This window comes from Paroedura picta, chromosome 3, assembly GCF_049243985.1.
Source record: "Paroedura picta isolate Pp20150507F chromosome 3, Ppicta_v3.0, whole genome shotgun sequence".
Classification (NCBI taxonomy): Eukaryota; Metazoa; Chordata; class Lepidosauria; order Squamata; family Gekkonidae; genus Paroedura; species Paroedura picta.
This window is the reverse complement of record NC_135371.1, coordinates 127102861-127121955: the sequence shown is the minus strand read 5'-3', so window position 1 is coordinate 127121955 and position 19095 is coordinate 127102861. Positions and strand designations below refer to the sequence as shown.

The 19095-nt window shown below is 45.5% G+C and overlaps 1 long non-coding RNA gene across 3 annotated transcripts in view; it reads right to left on the bottom strand.

The window, feature by feature from the left end:
• The window catches only part of LOC143831323 (uncharacterized), a 211091-nt gene that overhangs the window by 107339 nt on the left and 84657 nt on the right, over nucleotides 1–19095 (bottom strand). Inside the window, exon 1 of one of the 3 annotated variants that reach the window (XR_013228822.1) lies at nucleotides 17874–17956. The exons of the other annotated variants lie outside the window; for them this stretch is intronic. This is a non-coding gene — a long non-coding RNA (uncharacterized LOC143831323). Of the gene's footprint in view, nucleotides 1–17873; nucleotides 17957–19095 lie in introns of those variants that run through there. 3 annotated transcript variants of the gene reach the window in all.

Below are 19095 nucleotides of genomic sequence, written 5' to 3'. Positions count from 1 at the left end.
TAATGATTAATGACTGGATACCACAGTGTGAAAATCATTTAGAAATGGCATTTTTGTCACTGACAGTACTACAAACATAGTAAAGGTCATACATGATAAGAGTATTATCCTTATTTCTTTGGAAAACATGCTTAACCTTGTAGAGCACAATTCCCTACAAGATCAGTGATCCATCTCCAGCTTCAAAATGGCTCAAGGGAAAAGCTAAAAATGAGTTTTAGATAGAGATGTGCCTTCCAGTTTCAAATGCCTGTAATGTCAGGCAACAATGGCCACTTTTAAGTGTTAGGCTATAACATTACTCCAAGTGCACTGTATCAAGAGAGTAATTCTCAAGGATAAAATAATTGATTATTATTACCCTGCTTGTTTTTTTGTGCGAAGCATATGAATCTCATATGAGACACAGTAGGGACCTAAGTTTTTAAATATATCCTTTTGTTTAAATAACCCAGTTCTCCAATTTTGACATTCGGTGTTAACATGCCTCTCTGTACCAGCATTCCAAAGTCAGCTCTTACCTGAGAAGCAATGCTAGTCTACGTTGCCCACTGTTAAACTCTGATCTGAAATGAGTTGCTGGGATGATCTCTTTTTGTGGAACATTGTGGTAACTTATATTCTGGATCCATTAAGAGTGAATGTTAGCCCAGTCACTTGGGCCCAAATTCCTTTTTGCTGCAGATTCAGCTACTATCCAGAGATTTGACGTGTTTACTAGGCTGTGCTAGGTCAGCAAATAATTCTCCTCTTGTACACAGGTCTTTGTGAGGGACAGCAAAGGATCCCCCTCCTCCACATGCAGCTGGGTGACCTTGGGCTACTTACAGTCCTGATAGTGCTGTTCTCACTGAGCCGTTCTGTCAGAGCTCTCTCAGTCCTACTTCCCTCATTGGGTGTCAGTCCCGCAGTCTGGCAAGTGAATCCCGTCACTCCTTTGCAGGGCCTTGACATTCCAATCCAGGTCAGGAGGACTAACCAGCATGCCACCCCAGTCGGTCACTGTCCTTAACCTTATTAACCTTTTGATTTGCCAAATTGGTTTTAGCTGGACCCTTTGAGCCCCTCCAGGCCTGTCACTCGACTATCAAAAACTAAATTAACTGGGCTTGTAGAAGCTGTTGATGTAACACTGCCAGATCTGAGGCAATCATTGCCCCCCAGGTATGTAACCAATGCGACTGGCACACCCTGCTTCTGAATTCCGTGTGCCACCACATCAAGCAAAGCTGTCCAATGCATTCCTCACTGCCCCATCCACTGGATGTGACTGAGGATCCAGACCGGCAACAGCAGGGGGATATGCCCTGAAACAAGTCACAGGTTAGACACTGGAGATAAACAGTTATGGACCGCCAATGCCCCACCCTCATGATTTGCTGTGGTGAGGCCCCATCCTGATAAACCTGGGTAGCTGCCCCAATCCGAAAGGAATGTGAACCATAGCATTCTGCTGGCATGCCTAACCTATGCAGGCATACTTGCAGTATGGCCAAAAACTGGTAATGCAAGAGACAAATACCCTCTTTATGTATAAACAGCACACCTGCAATGTCTGGCCTCAACTGCAAATAGGCCATTATGGCCCAGAATAGGCAAGGGGCCCTCCCAGAGACCTGGGGAAGTGTAACTACCACCCCACGTCCCTGTTGATCAATCTTTTATCGATGCAGGGTAACCCAAACTTCATCAGCCCTAATCTCCATGGTGCTCCATGTAACAGCTGAATTGCAGCTGGTGCAGAATGCAACTGCTAGGGTCTTCACTAGGAGATCTTGGAGGGCCCATATCCAGCCTGTGCTGAAGCAGCTGCATTGGTTCCCAGTTACTGCCTGGATCTGGTTCAAGAGTTTGGCTTTAAACTTTAAGGCCCTTTGAGGTCTGGGCACCACATATCTGAGGGACTACCTGTTGCCCTGTGCCCCTGCCAGGGCCTTGCGCTCTGTGGGTACTGACTTGTTGGTGATTCCGGGCCCTAGAGAAGCATGCCTGGTCCCGACCTGGTGGAATGAGCTCCCGGGTGAGCTGTGGATACTACAGGAGCTTTCTGCGTTCCACAGGACCTGCAAGATGGAATTCTTCTGCCGTGTCTACAGTTGAGGTCAGGGCAGTGAGGAAGATCATCGCCCCCCCTTTGGGTGCTCTTTGGGTGCCCCTTCAAGTGCTAATGATATTGTTTTCTAGCACTGGGCTATGTAACATCAATGGCCCCCTCCTAGCCCTTGTGATTAGATATTGGTAGGAGGGTTGAGTTAGGTTTTGCCATCTGTGGTTTTTTGTTTATTGTTGGATGCCCTGTTTTTAATGGGTTTTTTCTGGTTTTTTTATGATGGATCATTGTAACCCTCCATGAGCCGGCTTCGGGTGTGGCAATAATAATAATAACAACAACAACAACAACAATAGTAATAATTGTTTTTTATATGCTGCTTTTCACTACCTGAAGGAGTCTCAAAGTGGCTTACATTCACCTTTACTTTCCTCTCCCCACAACAGACACCCTGTGAGGTGGGTGAGGCTGAGAGAGCCCTGATATTACTGCTGAGTCAGAACAATTTTTTCAGTGCTGTGGCTAGCCCAAGTCACCCAGTTGGCTGCATGTGGGGGAGCGGAGAATCAAACTTGGCTTGCCAGATTAGAAATCCACACTCCTAAACTGGCTCTCTATAATAATAGAGGCCCTGACGAGAGCCAGAAGTATGTTATTTGAGCATAGGGGCGTTCCATCTTTCCTCCTGCTAGGGTGATACCCAGTTCCACAGCCAGCTCCTGAAATACCCCCAAACACTCAGCACATGCCGAAGACCCTTGGGGCCCTGCAATCAGAAAATCATCTAAATAATGTGTTATTTCAGTGAAACACCTATTGACCTTGACTGCCCATTCCAAGAATGTGCTAAACCAGTGGTCCCCAACCTTTCTGAGGTTGGGGACCGGCAGGGCATCGGGGCGCGGCCCGTGGCCCGCGCGGGCCATGCCCACGCATCGGGCCACGCCCGTGGGCCGCACCCACGCATCGGGCCGCACCTGCGGGCCGTGCCCACGCAACGGGCCGCGCCCACGCATCGGGCCGCACCCGCATGCCGCGCCCCGGGTGTCACGCCCACGCATTGGGCCGCGCCCGGGTGCCGCGCCCATGCATCGGGCCGCACCTGCGGGCCACGCCCGCGCATTGGGCCGCGCCCGTGCCTGATTCCCTCTCCCCGCCCTCCCGCAGTAAGAAGCTTCCCGGGCCGCAAGCTTCTGGTCTGGGAAGTTTTTTACTGTGGGGGGGGGCGGGGAGAGGGAACCGCGGGCCGGCGCCATGGCCTTCGCGGCCCGGCACCGGGCCGCAGCCCGCAGGTTGGGGACCACTGTGCTAAACTTCTTGAAGGCCACACATGGAATCAAGCACCCTGTGGGCATGGCCTTGTCCACGAACCAATTGTCCTGGAACTTAAAACCCAGGAGGCTGAAATCATCACTGGGAGGAGGCAAAAGGCAGATTCAATATCACCAACAGCGTACCCCAGCCACAGGTCTGTACCATACTTACAGCTTGATCAAAAGAAGCATACCAAACTGTGCACAGCTCTGGGTCAATTTGATCATTGACCGAGGCACATTCTGGATATGATAAGTGGTAGATGAGCCAGTACTACCCTGGTGCCTTCTTGTGTATCACGGATTTCAGGTTTCCAAAGTCCATTGGAATGTGAGGCCCAATGAATGGGATGTGGAACCCATGCACAAAGCCATTCCTCACATAAACCACTGCCTCCTTATCAGGATAGTGCTCTAGCCACTCCACCAATGGCTCCACCCAAACCAGCAAGGATGCCAGGTTGGTCAGAGCCTCCAAAGCAGCATCAAGCAGTCTTTGTACTGGTTGAAGGCCCTCCAGTTCCTGACCCTGTGTCCTCCTTTGAAGGGGGTCGGACCTGACAAAATGGCTGAGGAGCCCCACTCTTTGTACAGGCCCATCCCGTGTGCCCTTCACCACACTTCTCACATGCATGCGCAAACTTACACAACTTATCTGCGCATATTGTCCTGTTAAAGTCTCAGCATAAAAAGGGAGACTCCCTCCTGCCAACCCCCACCTTCTCCCTGTCTTTTTGCTGCTGAATGCTCAGTCCCACTTTTACCAACCACATGTTGTAATGTTTCAAATCCTAGCAGACAAAAGCAGGATTTGAAACATTATCGAACTCAAGAGCAGCATTCTCCCTTGCTAATTTCTTAGCCTCAAGGACATGGGCCAAATAATGGGCCAGATGCCATCCCATCTCTGGGTATGCTGTAGAGATGAAAGCCATATACCGTGAGAATTCCTTCAGCCAATTTGAAAAAGAGCACTCAAAATATGGGATATCTTTCTTTTTGGCTTCACACCTCTTCCCTTTGTCCCCTCCCTATGAGGCTAAACAAACAAACACAAACATGTCCACATAAAATCCTTCCAAAGCTTGCTCTGTGAGCTTCTTTGGCAAATGAATGCCCGGAGGGAAATCAGTATCCTGGTAAAGACCTGGCAGCTCTCTGATGTCCCCCACTACCTCCCCAGCCTCTAGTAACTTGCATGTCTCCACCTTCCTGTGCAGCCAATGGGAAAGCCCAGGTACAAATCCCCATTCAAGCCAGTACCACCCCTCAGTATGGGCATAGTCTCTCTCATCTCCAGAGGAGGACTCACCTGTGCCTACATCTGCCCTTCATCTTCAGTCTCTTGCGCTGCACTTCACACTGGACTGCAGATGGCACAGATGCTATGGAGCTGCCACTCAATGCCCCACGAGAGTTGCCAGGGGTACGAAAAGGGGGGCAGGGACCCCTGTTTGGCCCAGCCTTGGAGACCTGCACCATGGCCATTGAGCATCCCTGCCAGAAAGCTGCTGGGTCCCCAGCATGTGCTGTCTTGCCCCTGGTGAGGCAGTCTGTCCCAGAAGAGGAAGAAGATGCAGTGTCCCCCCCCCCGACCCCTGAAGCAAACTGTGTTGTCCAGTGAGAACAAGTTTAATGCTACTCGCATTTCCACAAAGGTCAGTTTTGGAACAGATAACCTGGGGACAGGGACCTGGTAGAATAAAACAAGATTCTGCTGCTTCAGTGCTCATGCTCAGTTGACACACCACAGGCTGGCTCGGCTGTAAAGTTAAGAGGTACACATTGATCAGGCACTCACTGTATTAGCATCTAGAGGTTTCTAAACTGGCACTCTCAACTTGTCAGAGCAGCTTTTATATACTTAAGTGAACAAGATGGAAAAAGCTTCTTGACTTTGAGGAGGTAAGAAAGCACATCACCAGACCACCTTCCAAAGTGTTCTGGGACAAATCCCACTCCCCAATGAATACCTCTCAAAGCAACTCTATCCTTGAAGATGGCACAATGCCGTTAATAAGAACAAATCCTTCTTGGTTAGAAGGCAGAGACTGCCAACAGAAGCAGAATGTAATTTGTAAGTAGTACAAGTAAAAGAAGGGTGGAGTAGAATCAAGGCAGCTGCAGCTGGCAGTCAGATGGATCAACACAATGTGCGTTGGAGCTACAGCATGGTAAGCTTTCATATAAGCAAGCCATTAGTTGGCTGTGCCATGCCAGAAGCGGAAGCTTGTCTAGTGTTTAAAGTATTTAATGTACTTATCCACATAATTTACTCCTTAATTGCAAATATTATTGATAATCATCAGTTATTTCAGACCAGCCATGATGTTAAGCAAGGGGGTTTGGTAAAATCAAACATGATCCAATTAATAAATCTACTGAAGTCCAAAATGATTTCATGCCATCTGAGATTTAACTTTGTGAATACTAACACCCCTGAGAGGAGGAATATCTTTCACTAGGACCTGGAACAACAGGGTTCAAATACCTCCTCTGCCATGGCAATTTTCCAGGTGATCCAAGACCCCTCACACTCTTGCAGGCTAGCCTACTTCACTAAGCCCCCAATTTACATGTCAGCTAGGGCTGGTTTGAGCCCCTCACACCTCCTCCTTCCCAATTAAAGAGAACTAGGCAATTGGCATTTGATCTTTGCATTTAGATTTTAATTGTATTTAGTATTATTTTATATTTTATCTTTTTTTTAAATCAATAAATTTTAGGCTGCTGGTCCTGGAAAGTTAGCTCGTAGCAGTTAACATCAAAAATTTCAATGCAAAATTCAAGCAATCTTTAAACTACTCGGGGAGCAGTATAAATAATTGGTTAAGGGCTAAGTAAGCAGAGAGTGGGCGGGGCTGGTCCAGGTGAGGGCCCAACCAGAAGGATCGAAGCACTTTCCGATTGGGCCCTCACCAGGACAGACAAGAGTTCTAACCAATTAATTGTCTTCTGGTTGGGCCCTCCCCAAGGCAGGCCAGAGTTCCAGCCAGGCACGATAGCATGAGTACAGAGGGAGGCCTTCCCCCCGGGCCCAGAAGCACACCCTGGGCCTCTTTGCTTCTGGGCCCAGGGGGAAGGCCGTGCTGCCACTGGGGGGTGGGGGGAGGCATTCCCCCCGGGCCCAGAACCACACCCAGGGCCTCGCAGACAGATTGAGGAAAAACAAGAAGTGACAAACTGCTTCTTCCAGCTGGCGCCAGAGATCATCTGTCAAAGCGACCAACACAGTCTCCACCCTATGACCAGGATGGAAGCCAGACTGGAATGGGTCATGTATCTTCCAAGTATGCTAGAAACTGATCCATCCTGGCCTTTTCAATTGCCTTACCCAAAAACTCTAAATACAAAACTGGATGGTAACTGGCCAGGTTGTGGGGATCTAGTTATGGTTTCTTCAGAAAGGGATGAACTACCACTTTCTTGAACCTCCAGGAACTCTCCAGATGTAAAATAGAGGTTAATAATCTATTGGATGGAACCACTTATCCTCTGGTCACCTGACTTGAGCAGCCAGGAAGGACAAGGGTCTAGGGGACAGGTGGTTGTCCTTACTTCATTTAATGAAAAACAGCAATTTGTCCACTTCATTTAATGAAAAACAGCTGAAGCCATCACATGAGTCCTCACAAGGCAGCCAAAAAGTATCTAGTTGCCTTTCTGTATCCAATGTAGGAGGAAGGTCATGGTGGAGCAACAAGATTTTACCCCTGAAGTACCTTGCTAAAGCCTCGCAACTCCAATTCCAATTGACTAACAATTAGGCACCACCCTCTGAGGGCAGTAAGAGACCAAACTACCCTAAACAATTGCACAGGGTGTAAGTTTGCAGACACAATGGAAGCGGCATAAAACTCCCATTTAGTCATCTTTACTGCCATCTCATTGCAAATTTAAATGGACTCCGGGAAATGGTAGAGGACAGGAAGGCCTGGAGGATCATTGTACATGGGGTCACGATGGGTCGGACACGACTTCGCACCTAACAACAACAACAACAGCTGCCATCTCATACGCCCTCATAAGCGTGAAATAGGATGTTCTCGTAGCCTCATCACTAGCAGTAAAGCCTGTTGTACAACAAAAATACAATGGGCTCTAGGCCACCCGCACTCCCTTTCAATACTCCCCCCAGCCTGCCAAGGTAAGGGAGCATTTATTTATTTATTATATTTATATACCACCCTCCCTTGCAGCTCAGTGCAGTTTACATAGGAATAAGTACATGACAACAACTTAAAATAATGCAATAGTAACAGTAATCATGGTTCCAGCAGCACTTCCATACAACAGTAACAACATCAGTGGTGGCAACATTGTCAACTATGGTCCCATAGGTTGGTCGTTTTGAGGATCAGTATTGAGAGGGACTTCTTCTCCATGCCATGCTGTTAGCCATAATTCCCTGCTATTCCCTCTCTTTATTCCTGTCCAACCCTGCTTTTCCCTAGTTAATTTCTTGTGGGCATGTTTGCAAAGTTTTGATGTGTTTGTATTTGCTTTAAGTTCTCTTTCAATAAAAACACTTCTGGTATTTTGGACTGGTTTTATTTAAGAGTCTCTAAGGGAATAACCCTGCTATAGCCTGGTGAAGAGCCTGTTGTTACCCCTCTCACTAGTTACATTCCCCATTCCAATCTCTAATTTGGCTAACCAAGTGGTGCACTTATGCTCCAACTATGTTCCTTAGGTGTTCATAGCATCAATATGTCTGGCACGTGAGTATGTTTTTCTCTCTCATCAGCTGCTACCCCATTATTACGCATGAAGAACTAACTACTGAAAGTAGTCTCTGCCATCTTTTGTGGTTTAGGAACGTGGAATGTTGAATAAATCATTATGCTTGCTAATTACCAGGAAGCATCAAACAAGACGAGCATTTTACTCCTCATCACTGAATTTTGTTATGCTAATTAGAGCTGTGTAAGATGTTGCTATTAAACCTGGAGAGAGTGGGAAACTTCCCTCCCCCACCCCCGCATTTACATTAAGACCCACAAAGCAACTTCAAAACCTTGTGATTAGTACTTCAATGAAGTTCTGGTTTTTGAGGGGCTGCTACCATTATAGGTACTGGGGTTGTGTTTTGTTTTGCTTTCCTAATCCTGCTGTGAGCTAAACTATAAATAAATGCAACACAATGCAGCATGCTTTCTCATTCTAACAACATTTCCTAACAAAAAACCCTTCAGAAAAATGTAAAGAGGCACAGATAAGAAATAAGCAATCACTCACTGCACTTCCTGACTATTAATATAATGACTGTTGAATTTTCATAGATCACATGATTCTGTAGTGGAGGTAGTGTATTTACAAGATTCCTGCTCCATACTTTGTAATATTAAGCAGTCTGATCAAACTGTGGGTCTTCCCCTCAAAAAAACCTCCTAACTGTACTGTGACCATTTGCATTCTGTTTGCTACTTCTTAGCAGAATCATAAAATCACAGAATCACAGAGTTGGAAGGGGGCATACAGGCCATCTAGTCCAACCCCCTGCTCAACGCAGAATCAGCCCAAAGCATCCTAAAGCATCCAAGAAAAGTGTGTATCCAACCTTTGCTTGAAGACTGCCAGTGAGGGGGAGCTCACCACCTCCTTAGGCAGCCTATTCCACTGCTGAACTACTCTGACTGTGATTCCCCCCCCCTGATATCTAGCCTATATCATTGTAAAAGACAATGCCATAAAAGTGCTACACTCAATATGCCAGCAGATTTGGAAAACTCAACAATGGCCACAGGATTGGAAAAGGTCAGTTTACATTCCAATCCCAAAGAAGGGCAATGCCAAAGAATGTGCAAACTACCGCACAATTGCACTCATTTCTCATGCTAGCAAAGTTATGCTCAAAATCCTACAAGCTAGGCTCCAGCAATAAATGGACCGTGAACTTCCAGAAGTAAAGGCAGGATTTCGAAGAGGCAGAGGAACTAGACATAAAATTGCCAACATATGCTGGATCATGGAGAAAGCTAGGGAGTTCCAGAAAGGCATCTACTTCTGCTTCATTGACTATGCTAAAGCCTTTGATTGTGTGGAGCACAACAAATTGTGGCAAGTTCTTAAAGAGATGCGAATACCAGAGCATCTTATCTGTACCTTGAGAAATCTATATGCAGGTCAAGAAGCAACAGTGAGAACCGGGCAAGGAATCACTGATTGGTTCAAAATTGAGAAAGGAGTTCGGCAAGGCTGTATACTGTTGCCTTGCCTATTTAACTTGTATGCGGAGCACATCATGAGAAAGGCGGGGTTAGAGGAGTCACAAATTGGGATCAAGATTGCAGGGAGAAATATCAACAACCTCAGATATGCAGATGATACCACTCTAATGGCAGAAAGCGAAGAGCCTCTTGATGCGAGTGAAGGAGGAGAGTGTAAAAGTTGGCTTGAAACTCAACATCAAGAAAACAAAGATCATGGCATCCGGCCCTCTCAATTCCTGGCAAATAGATGGGGAAGAAATGGAGGTAGTGACAGATTTTATATTCCTGGGCTCCAAGATCACTGCAGATGGGGACTGCAGCAAAGAAATTAACAGACATTTGCTCCTGGGGAGGAAAGCTATGGCAAATCTAGACAGCATCCTAAAAAGCAGAGACATCACCCTGCCAAAAGTGCGTCTAGTCAAGGCTATGGTCTTCCTGGTTGCAATGTATGGCTGTGAAATTGGACCATAAGGAAGGCCAAGCATCAAAGAATTGAGGCTTTTGAACTCTGGTGCTGGAGAAGACTCTTGCGAGTCCCTTGGACTGCAAGGCGAACAAACCGGTCAGTCCTAGAGGAGATCAGCCCTGACTGCTCCTTAGAAAGCCAGATCCTGAAGATGAAACTCAAATACTTTGGCCACCTCATGAGAAGGAAGGACTCCCTGGAGAAGAGCCTCATGCTGGGAGCGATCGAGGGCAAAAGAAGAAAGGGACAACAGAGAATGAGGTGGCTGGATGGAGTCACTGAAGCAGTCGGTGCAAACTTAAATGGACTCCGGGGAATGGTAGAGGACAGGAAGACATGAAAGATCATTGTCCATGGGGTCGCGATGGGTCTGACATGACTTCTCACATAACAACAACAACAAGCCTATATCGTTGTACTTGTAGTTTAAACTCATTACTGCGTGTCCTTTCCTCTGCAGCCAACGGAAACAGCATCCTGCCCTCCTCCAAGTGACAACCTTTCAAATACTTAAAGAGGGCTATCATGTCCCCTCTCAACCTCCTTTTTTCCAGGCTGAACATTCCCAAGTCCCTCAACCTATCTTCATAGGGCTTGGTCCCTTGGCCCCAGATCATCCTCGTCGCTCTCCTCTGTATCCTTTCAATTTTATCTACGTCCTTCTTGAAGTGAGGCCTCCAGAACTGTACACAGTACTCCAGGTGTGGTCTGATCAGTGCCGCATACAATGGGACTATGACATCTTGTGATTTTGATGTGATGCCCCTGTTGATACAGCCCAAAATGGCATTTGCCTTTTTTACCGCTGCATCACACTGCCTGCTCATGTTTAGCTTACAATCCACAAGTACCCCAAGGTCTCGTTCACACAGCAGACTGAATAGCTCAGTTTAACATAGTCATGTCAAAGCTTGGGGGCTAAGCAGAGTTGGTCATGGTCATTACTTGGATTGGAGACCAACAAGGAAGACTTGTCTTCCTATGTGGAAGAAGGCAATGAGTAACCACTTCTGTTCAACTCTTGCCAGGAATGCCCTGTAGTCAGAGTCACTGTTAATGTATTCCAACTCTTTGACATGTTCTTTCTGCAGCTCTCCAGATGACCTGACAAGTCACACATACTCTCAGCCTTTTTCTTTTCCATTGGGTTGTTGAAAAGATGGGATAGATATGAATGGCATATTTATAATGTATACCCATTAGTAACGTTTATAAATGTGTCAATTAATTAATATATTATCCAACATTGATTTTTCAGTACTTATTTTCTGATTTCTATTCCAGAATTGGGATTTTTTAAAACGTTTAGTCAAATTAGTTCCATTTTCTATATATATTGGTTTCCTGTTGATCATTCTGGTTCATCTAGTACAGAGTTCTTTTTCTTTCTTCTTTTTTTTTAAATTTCAGTAATTTTATTGTTTGTTATTATGTAAAGCATTTACAGAAAGGTAAAAGAGAGAAAAAGAAAAACGACCAGCTAATGAATAGTTATTAGTACACAGTCTATACATCATCTATGCGTGTATACCACAGATAGAATATTCTGATATTATCTCAAAAATATATAGTCAGTTCCCATTGCTTGTTAATCCTAACCTAATTTACTACTGTCTTTCTTAAGTTTACAAGAAAATGGAGAGAGAGAGAGAGAGAGAGAGAGAGAGAAAGAAAAAAAGGAAACAGCCGGTTAGCAGAGTAATCATTCATCTATATAAAAACAGAATCCATTCTTATCTTAAAACGTACGTGCTCAATTCCCATCGCTTAAATTATAAAGAAAAAAAAAAGACAACCAACTAACCAAATAATTATTGATACATATGGAAGTATAGTTTGCCATCCTCTTTTAACATACATATTCAGTTCCCATCACATATTAATCCTGATCTAGAAGTTATTACCATCTTCCTTAACAAAGTAATTGTTAATACATATGAGAGTATAATCTGTTATAAGAATATATTCTATTATTGTCTTAGATAGTATAAAGTCAGTTCCCTTCATATATTGGCCCTGACCTAAGACTTACTGCTGCTGTCTTTCCCACAGGAAACCAAGTGGATGCTCCACTGTTCAATACATTCTTCAGGTGGTCGCAAAAAATGAAACTGTGTTCTTTTCCATGATATATCTGCTTGCGGGTCTCGAAGTATTTGTGTTTCTTGATCCACCCCAGTCAACAGTGTAACCTGATGGTTCCTGTATAGAGTATTTCTGGTCGCCTTTCTGTCAGGGCCAAAAAAGTCTTTTGCTTGATTCTTGCTTGCAGTCGCCTTTGAGTAGGCTCTGTATACTTTATCAATCCGTATCTCTTCCTCCTGTATGTAGTGTTTCAGGCATTTTGTAACTTCCTTTCTTAGATCTGTTTTCCCAGGATCTTCTGGGACATCTTTAATTTTGGTGCTCCCAGCTTGTGGTTCTGTTTCCAATGTTGTTTCCCACTTCTGTTGTCTAGTATCAGGATTTTGGTATATTGCCAGCTGTTTTGTTTTTTCATCAGCTGTTTTCTTTAAACCGTCGATTCTATCTGAGAGCTCTTTCCTGGTATCTTGAATTTCATTTTCAATCTTTTTAACTGCTTTCAGTATCTCTAAGTTGCTTTTGTTTAACAAATAAAACATCTGTGCTTTTGTTATATTTTCCATTTCTATGCGCAGTATGAAATAAAGTCTCGCGAGAGTTCGGATACTTAGACTTTATCAATTTGTGAAATCTCCGTGTTTTTTCAGAAACTTCCCCTGAGCTCTCATTAACAAATTCTCAAGCTCTTTTATTGTCCGTTTTAGCGAGCGTATTTAGCTGGCTTGCCTCCCAGCCGAAGAAAGAATTCTCCTGTAAATTAGTTTAGGCGAAGAGCGGGTGGGAGTGAGATTGGAATGCCTATCTTTGAAGGGGCTGAGACCAAGTATAACACTCACATTTTTGCGTTCCTCAGACTTCTGCTCTGATCAAGCTGGAGAGGAAAAAAAGGTGCTCTAGGAAAAATGCAGGTTTTTATTAGCTGGTCGTTCCAAGCTGAGAAAATTAGTCCAAGATAAAATATGGCAGTCGTCCTCTTGACCTGAAAGGCTGACAGCCTGTAATCTGGGGAGATAAACTCCCTAAAGGATTGGAAACGGCCCCAAGAGTTCCCCAGAACTTCCTGGGTAGAAAGGTGAGGTGGGGTTTGCGTACCCCTCCTCTTTTCTGCCAATTGCTTCCACAATTGGCCCCTGTCAGGCTTCAGTGATTGCAGTGCAATCCTCTCAGGACGACATCTTGGCCACACCTCCATCTAATACAGAGTTCTGATGAGAGTGTGAAGGAATCTTCCATTATGCTTTTGGAAAGTATGTATGTTTGATAAAAAAACGTCTCTGCACTGAGGTGCAAGCCTGGTGCTTCTGCCTTCTTGCAAGTGTGCAGTTGTAAGCTACGCGTTTGCAAGCCTCCTTACAGGAGACCCCCTCCCATGTTTTACCTCTGCCTTTTTGCAGCTTTCTTCCTCCTAATGAGGCTGCATGTGAAAGCAACCCAAACCTCCCCTCCCCCCGCTCCTTGGCTTATCAATCACAGCAAGCCACCAATCAGAACATGGCAGTTCTCTTGTGAACTCAAAATTTCTTTCCCCCCACCGACCCTGAAGGTAATTTTTTAAAAAAAGGCACTTCCATGTTGCTAGGCGGTAATGCCACAACACAGAAGCATTTTAATTTTAAAAAATTAACACTTCTGCATTGCTATGGAGAAATGCCAGAATGAGAGCATTCTCCACCTTTTTGGATTTGTGATGTTTCAGACTCTAATTATGTCTGGCTACACTTGTGAGAGACTGGAAATGGTAACTGGGCCTGAAAAGTGACTTTGTGTAAACAGTAGACTTAAAAACAAAGCGCATGGATGCCTGGCTGATTGGGAGATGGCTGCTTCATCATGTGTCCCCACCCTTTCCCAGTTCATTTCCCAGCACCAGAAAACACAAAAGAGACTGTGTTTTGCCTGCCTGATTCCAAAAAGACCATGGATACTTCCTTCCTTGGAAGTTTTTAAGGAGATGCTAAATAGCTGATTCCGTGAATTTAAGCAGATTGTAAGAGGCTGGGCAGAAGGGATTGTGTCCATGCTTGGCTCTTGTGGCTCTTTTTTAAATTACCATGGAAATGCCAATTGTCACTTTGGGGCCTGGAGGTGAATTTCCTCCAGGCCAGATTGATCAGGAATTCTGGGGGGGGGGTTGTTTGTGGGGGCATTATCTGGGCATGGAATTGGGTTCACTGTGGGTGGGCAGGTAGTTGTGAAGTTCTTGAATATTTAAGGGGGTGGACTAGATGACCCTGGAGGTACCTTCCAACTCCATGATTCTAGAATAGGGTTCAAAAAGCCTTATCTTTAAACCGCCCATGGCCCCGCGGGCGCCACGGACTAAATAAAACAGTAAGGTCTGGTGGGGAGGAGTTAGGGCGGGCTCTGTCCGGGATAAAAACTCAGAGGAGCAAATCAGGAGCCGCGAAGCGGCTCCTGATTCGCTCCTCCGAGTGGCACTCAAGGGCCAAGTGTCCAATTGGAAGGCACACGAAGCGCGCCTCCCTGTTGGACACTTGGCCCATCTCCCTGCCGCGCCTCCAACTCTCCACTCCTGCTGAGCTGCCATCCTCGCCAGATGGCCGCCAGGGAGGAGGCTCGCCCCACACCGCTGGAGCTGGGGGAAACTGCTTCCCCGCTGCCCAGCGACTGCCCTTTCACAACAACGCCACTCCTCCCTACGCCGCCTCCCCGCACGAGCCCATCCCCACCCTTCCCACCCCCACCCCAAATGTCCGTCGCCACCCGGAGCTGTCTGCGACCTTCCCCCCCAATCGACACTTGCTGCTTCACCGCCTCTCCATGGAGTTCGCCGTTGCCACTGCGCCGACGCCCCAAGCTCCTGGGGCCACCTCCCTGCTTCGAAGCCACGCGATGACGTTTGTTGTCGCTGTTGCCGTCAGGCCCCGTGCTCCAGGATTCCGGCGAGCACTGGCAGGCCGCCGGCCACCCGCTCCTCCACCAACGGCCCATGGACGTCTCGCCGCGCGGCCCCAAGATGGCTGCTGACACAACAACCCCACCGCTGACGCACGCAGACGCCCACGAAAACTCCTCACCTTGCCAGCCACGCCTCGCTGCTTGCACCACTGAGCCCCAACTTGCCTTCTTGCCGCCGCCATTGCCCTGCGCCGTGCCCCAGCCATGGTGAGTCTCCCCAATCAGAGGCCGCCCCAAGACCTACACCCACCACCCCGCAAGCTATGCTCACCTGCCCAGCCACCCGCCACCACTTACTCACACACCTAGCGCCCGCTGTATTTATCCCACAGCGGGCTTACTTTCTAGTAGTTAAAATAAAGTATGTGAGGAGCGGACATCAAAAAATTAGGTAAAAGTAGAGAGAAATGAATGAGAAGCATATGGAAAAGGAGATTAATTATGAGAGGGAAAGTTTATGTTGCTGGAACACCCAACTGCTGCTTTGCAAGATTTGGTTGAACTGGGAAAGATTAAGCTATTGGAAAAAATGACCTGTAGGCTTGCAATTACTGTTGCAGGTATCAGGATCCTGGCTTGGTTGTATGATCTGTTAAGCAAGTTTGCTTCAGTCTTGGAAAAAGGAAAGTTTTGCTGGTTTTAGAATGCTTTTTGACATGTTCAGACTTCCCTGAAGCCAGAACTAGATTAAAAAAATAAAAGATGTTCTGTTGAAAGCAGCATGAGACTGGATTCAAGCTACATTAAGCAGTATAGGCTGCCTAAGGAGGTGGTGAGCTCCCCCTCACTGGCAGTCTTCAAGCAAAGGTTGGATACACACTTTTCTTGGATGCTTTAGGATGCTTTGGGCTGATCCTGTGTTGAGCAGGGGGTTGGACTAGATGGCCTGTATGACCCAACTCTATGATTCTGTGATTCATCCAGGGCAGAGTGCACCCGTACCCTGCCTTGGGTACTCCACTGTTTGTTTGTCACCTGAGAAGCCACGGTTCCAAAATAACTTGAATAAAGTCTGAAAAAATACTGAAACTTCAGAACTAAAGTTCCCTTGGAAAAAAATCCTAAATATTTTAGACTTGCCTAAGCGAAGAATAAGATTATTTTGTTGGGAATATAAAAGCATCAGTAGAGCTATCCAGATAAGCTCAAAACCCATTTCAATTATCCTTTTGTTCCATTCTTTTCAAGTGGATTGCCAATCACTAGGTGGGACCTGGAATTCTCTGAAATGACAACTGTTCTACAAACTACAGAGATCAGTCCCCCTAGAGGAAATGACAGGCTGAAAGGATAAACTCTGTTGAATTACATGCCTGCTGTGGTAGCCAGTGAAGAAGGGTGGGCAAATCAGGTGTCAGGAATCAGTATGCTCATTTGAATAATACAGTTCCTGGATTGCGTTCACTAAGCAAAATTTGAACGTTTCCTCCAGTTTCAGGACACTTACTCAAGCATAAGTGGCTCATCCTCCAGAGGGGGAACATCCATTCGTGCATCTCACCCTCCACATATGCTGCTGGAAATGGCAGAAGAGAGCAACGTCCCTTTTATGTGACTTGCTTCTGCCTGTCAATCAATTCAGGCAACCAATCCCCTTCCTCCATATTTTGACGCAGTTTAAAGGTCCCGCAATGCCCGGTAATTTTTTTTTTAATTCATACTTCTCTGTTGCAATGCCTATGCATGGAATCATAGATGCATAGTGCTTTTTGAATGCCAACCCTTATGGGATCACGAGTCCTTTGATACATTTAAAAATTAATATAATTCCTGATTTGGGGGAAGAAAATTTTTGAGAGGTACTCTTTGTGTTACAACTTTGAAAACAATATATTTTATTTCTGGCATTGCCTACACATGTGTCTGCCTATTCATTGCTCCAGGCACACCATTTTTAAAAAGAAATCCCCATCCCCAGGAACAAGGGAGAGAAAGGCGGTGCGACAGTGGGACAAAGGAGGCAACTTTAGCGTGTTTGAGCCTCTATACGTTCCCTCTGCTGGTTGCCTGCTGTTTGCTCTCTGTTTGCTCTCACTTTTTAGGTTGGTGAATCCATTTTATGCGATTCCCCAACTCGCACTTTAAAATGGAGGATATAGTGAGGTGTCTGCTGGCCAGACTCTGGATGTGGGCAACATCATGTGGAGCAGCCGGAATATAACACCTACATTAGATAAGTATTTCACTATATTATGTGCAGAAAAGCCCTGGGTGATTTTCCCCAGCCAGGCCTATGTCCTATCTCAGAACTAGGAGAAAGAAGAGAGAACGGCTGTCAGGCAGCATATGTGTGCACCAATCACTGTTCACAAATGATGGTGTTGCACAGGTTTTTGTATTGAAGATTAAAAAGTAAAGCATGAGTCAGCCGTTACTTTCGCTTGTAATTCACAAGAAAACAGTGGCTTCCATTGACAACAAGCTGTCACATAAATAATACATAGTAGGCTATATATAACTCCCAGGGTTATTCTATTGACTGGGCTACAAGTTATCTGTGCCTAGCAGCACATTTGTCACTTGCAGCTGCAGATGGAAATCTCTGTTCCTACAGGGCTTGTTTATTTACACCATCAAGAATTCCATGGTTGCAAAGAAAGTTGATATCCCCATCCACTCATCTCCCAGGAAAAGGATGTTTGCTGCTGATTCTGAAGTCAGACCCCTGGAGACCCCCCTCCCCTAGATTGGGAAGATCATGAAATTAGGCAAAGCAAACAAGTTAAAGGATTATTACTTTGGGATAAATCATTGTGGAAATGAGATCACAGGATAATACCCATTACAACTCAGGCAATTTCTTAAAAAATCCACCAGTTAAATACCTCTCAGAATCCCAGGAGAACAAGATTCTCTCTCTTGCCATGAGGCAGCTGAGGCATATGCTCGGTAAGCTTGCTGGGTTTGCTGATGCATACACATTAACCCAGATCTCCCACATGGCCCTAACCTCTGCCCTCCTTGCCTCTTTTAGCCTCAGGGTTTTAAGGGCACCTACCAACTGAGCAATTTTTTAATGCAACCTAACCTGTGATTTGAACCCATGCCTCCTGAGGTGACAGACCCAAGCTTGAGCTCTCTGTCCTTTTCTCACAGATAAGATCACTCTTTCATATGCTGAGTCTGCTCTTCTACACCTCCATGCCTCATTTCCGGCTGGATTTGTCAAGGAAATAAACTGGAATCCCCATTGCCTACAAAAGACAGCATTCAAGCCTTGCTCTCTCTACCTTGATATCAATCAGTGTGAGGAGGAGAGACAATCACCCCAGCTTGACTAATCACAAACAGATTATACAAAAAAAAAATCCATTGCGGCAAAGCTAAAAAAAAAGCTCTGAGAAGGATGAAGAAAATAAAGACGCTATGAAATGCAGTAGATGTCAACTTCTACTTATGTTTTAATTTCATCTCTTACAAGCCTTTCGGAAGCTAACATGATTAAGTTCTTCACCCAATTTATTAGCATCGTGTTGGAAATCCAGCGCTATATTATGCTGTTTGAGTAATCCAATTAGCAAAATGTATTTATTTAACCAGAATATTAGCTACACACAATCTCAAATGAAGTCAAGCCCATGATCCCAGAGTTCCTGTTATGACTCTGTGGATGTTTCCTAGCAAAAAGAAGTTTATTCCCATAAAAGAAACATTATTACCCCCCTTCCATGTTGAATGAGCAAAAGTGATAGGAGGTCGTCTCTTTAAACTGATTCCTTCTTGCAGCGGTGTTGACCACTGGGGCTAGGCGGATGTTTTTGAGAGATGTGCATTTGAATATTAACTAGTCAAAACCCTAAACAATAAATTTGTTTTATTTGTTTATATATTTATGGAAAGTATGGGGTGTGAAGACATGAGGAATCGTGTGTGTGTGTATGCGTCTGTGTGTGCATGCATGTGATAATCAGCTTGTCAATCCCCACCTCCTAATATCTCCCCTCCCTGAGCCGGGTGATTTTCCATTTCCCCCTTTTGTCATTCCTTGACTCTAAGCTATTCTCAATGTTTTATGCCTCTTGGACAATATAGCATCCTCATCAAGCC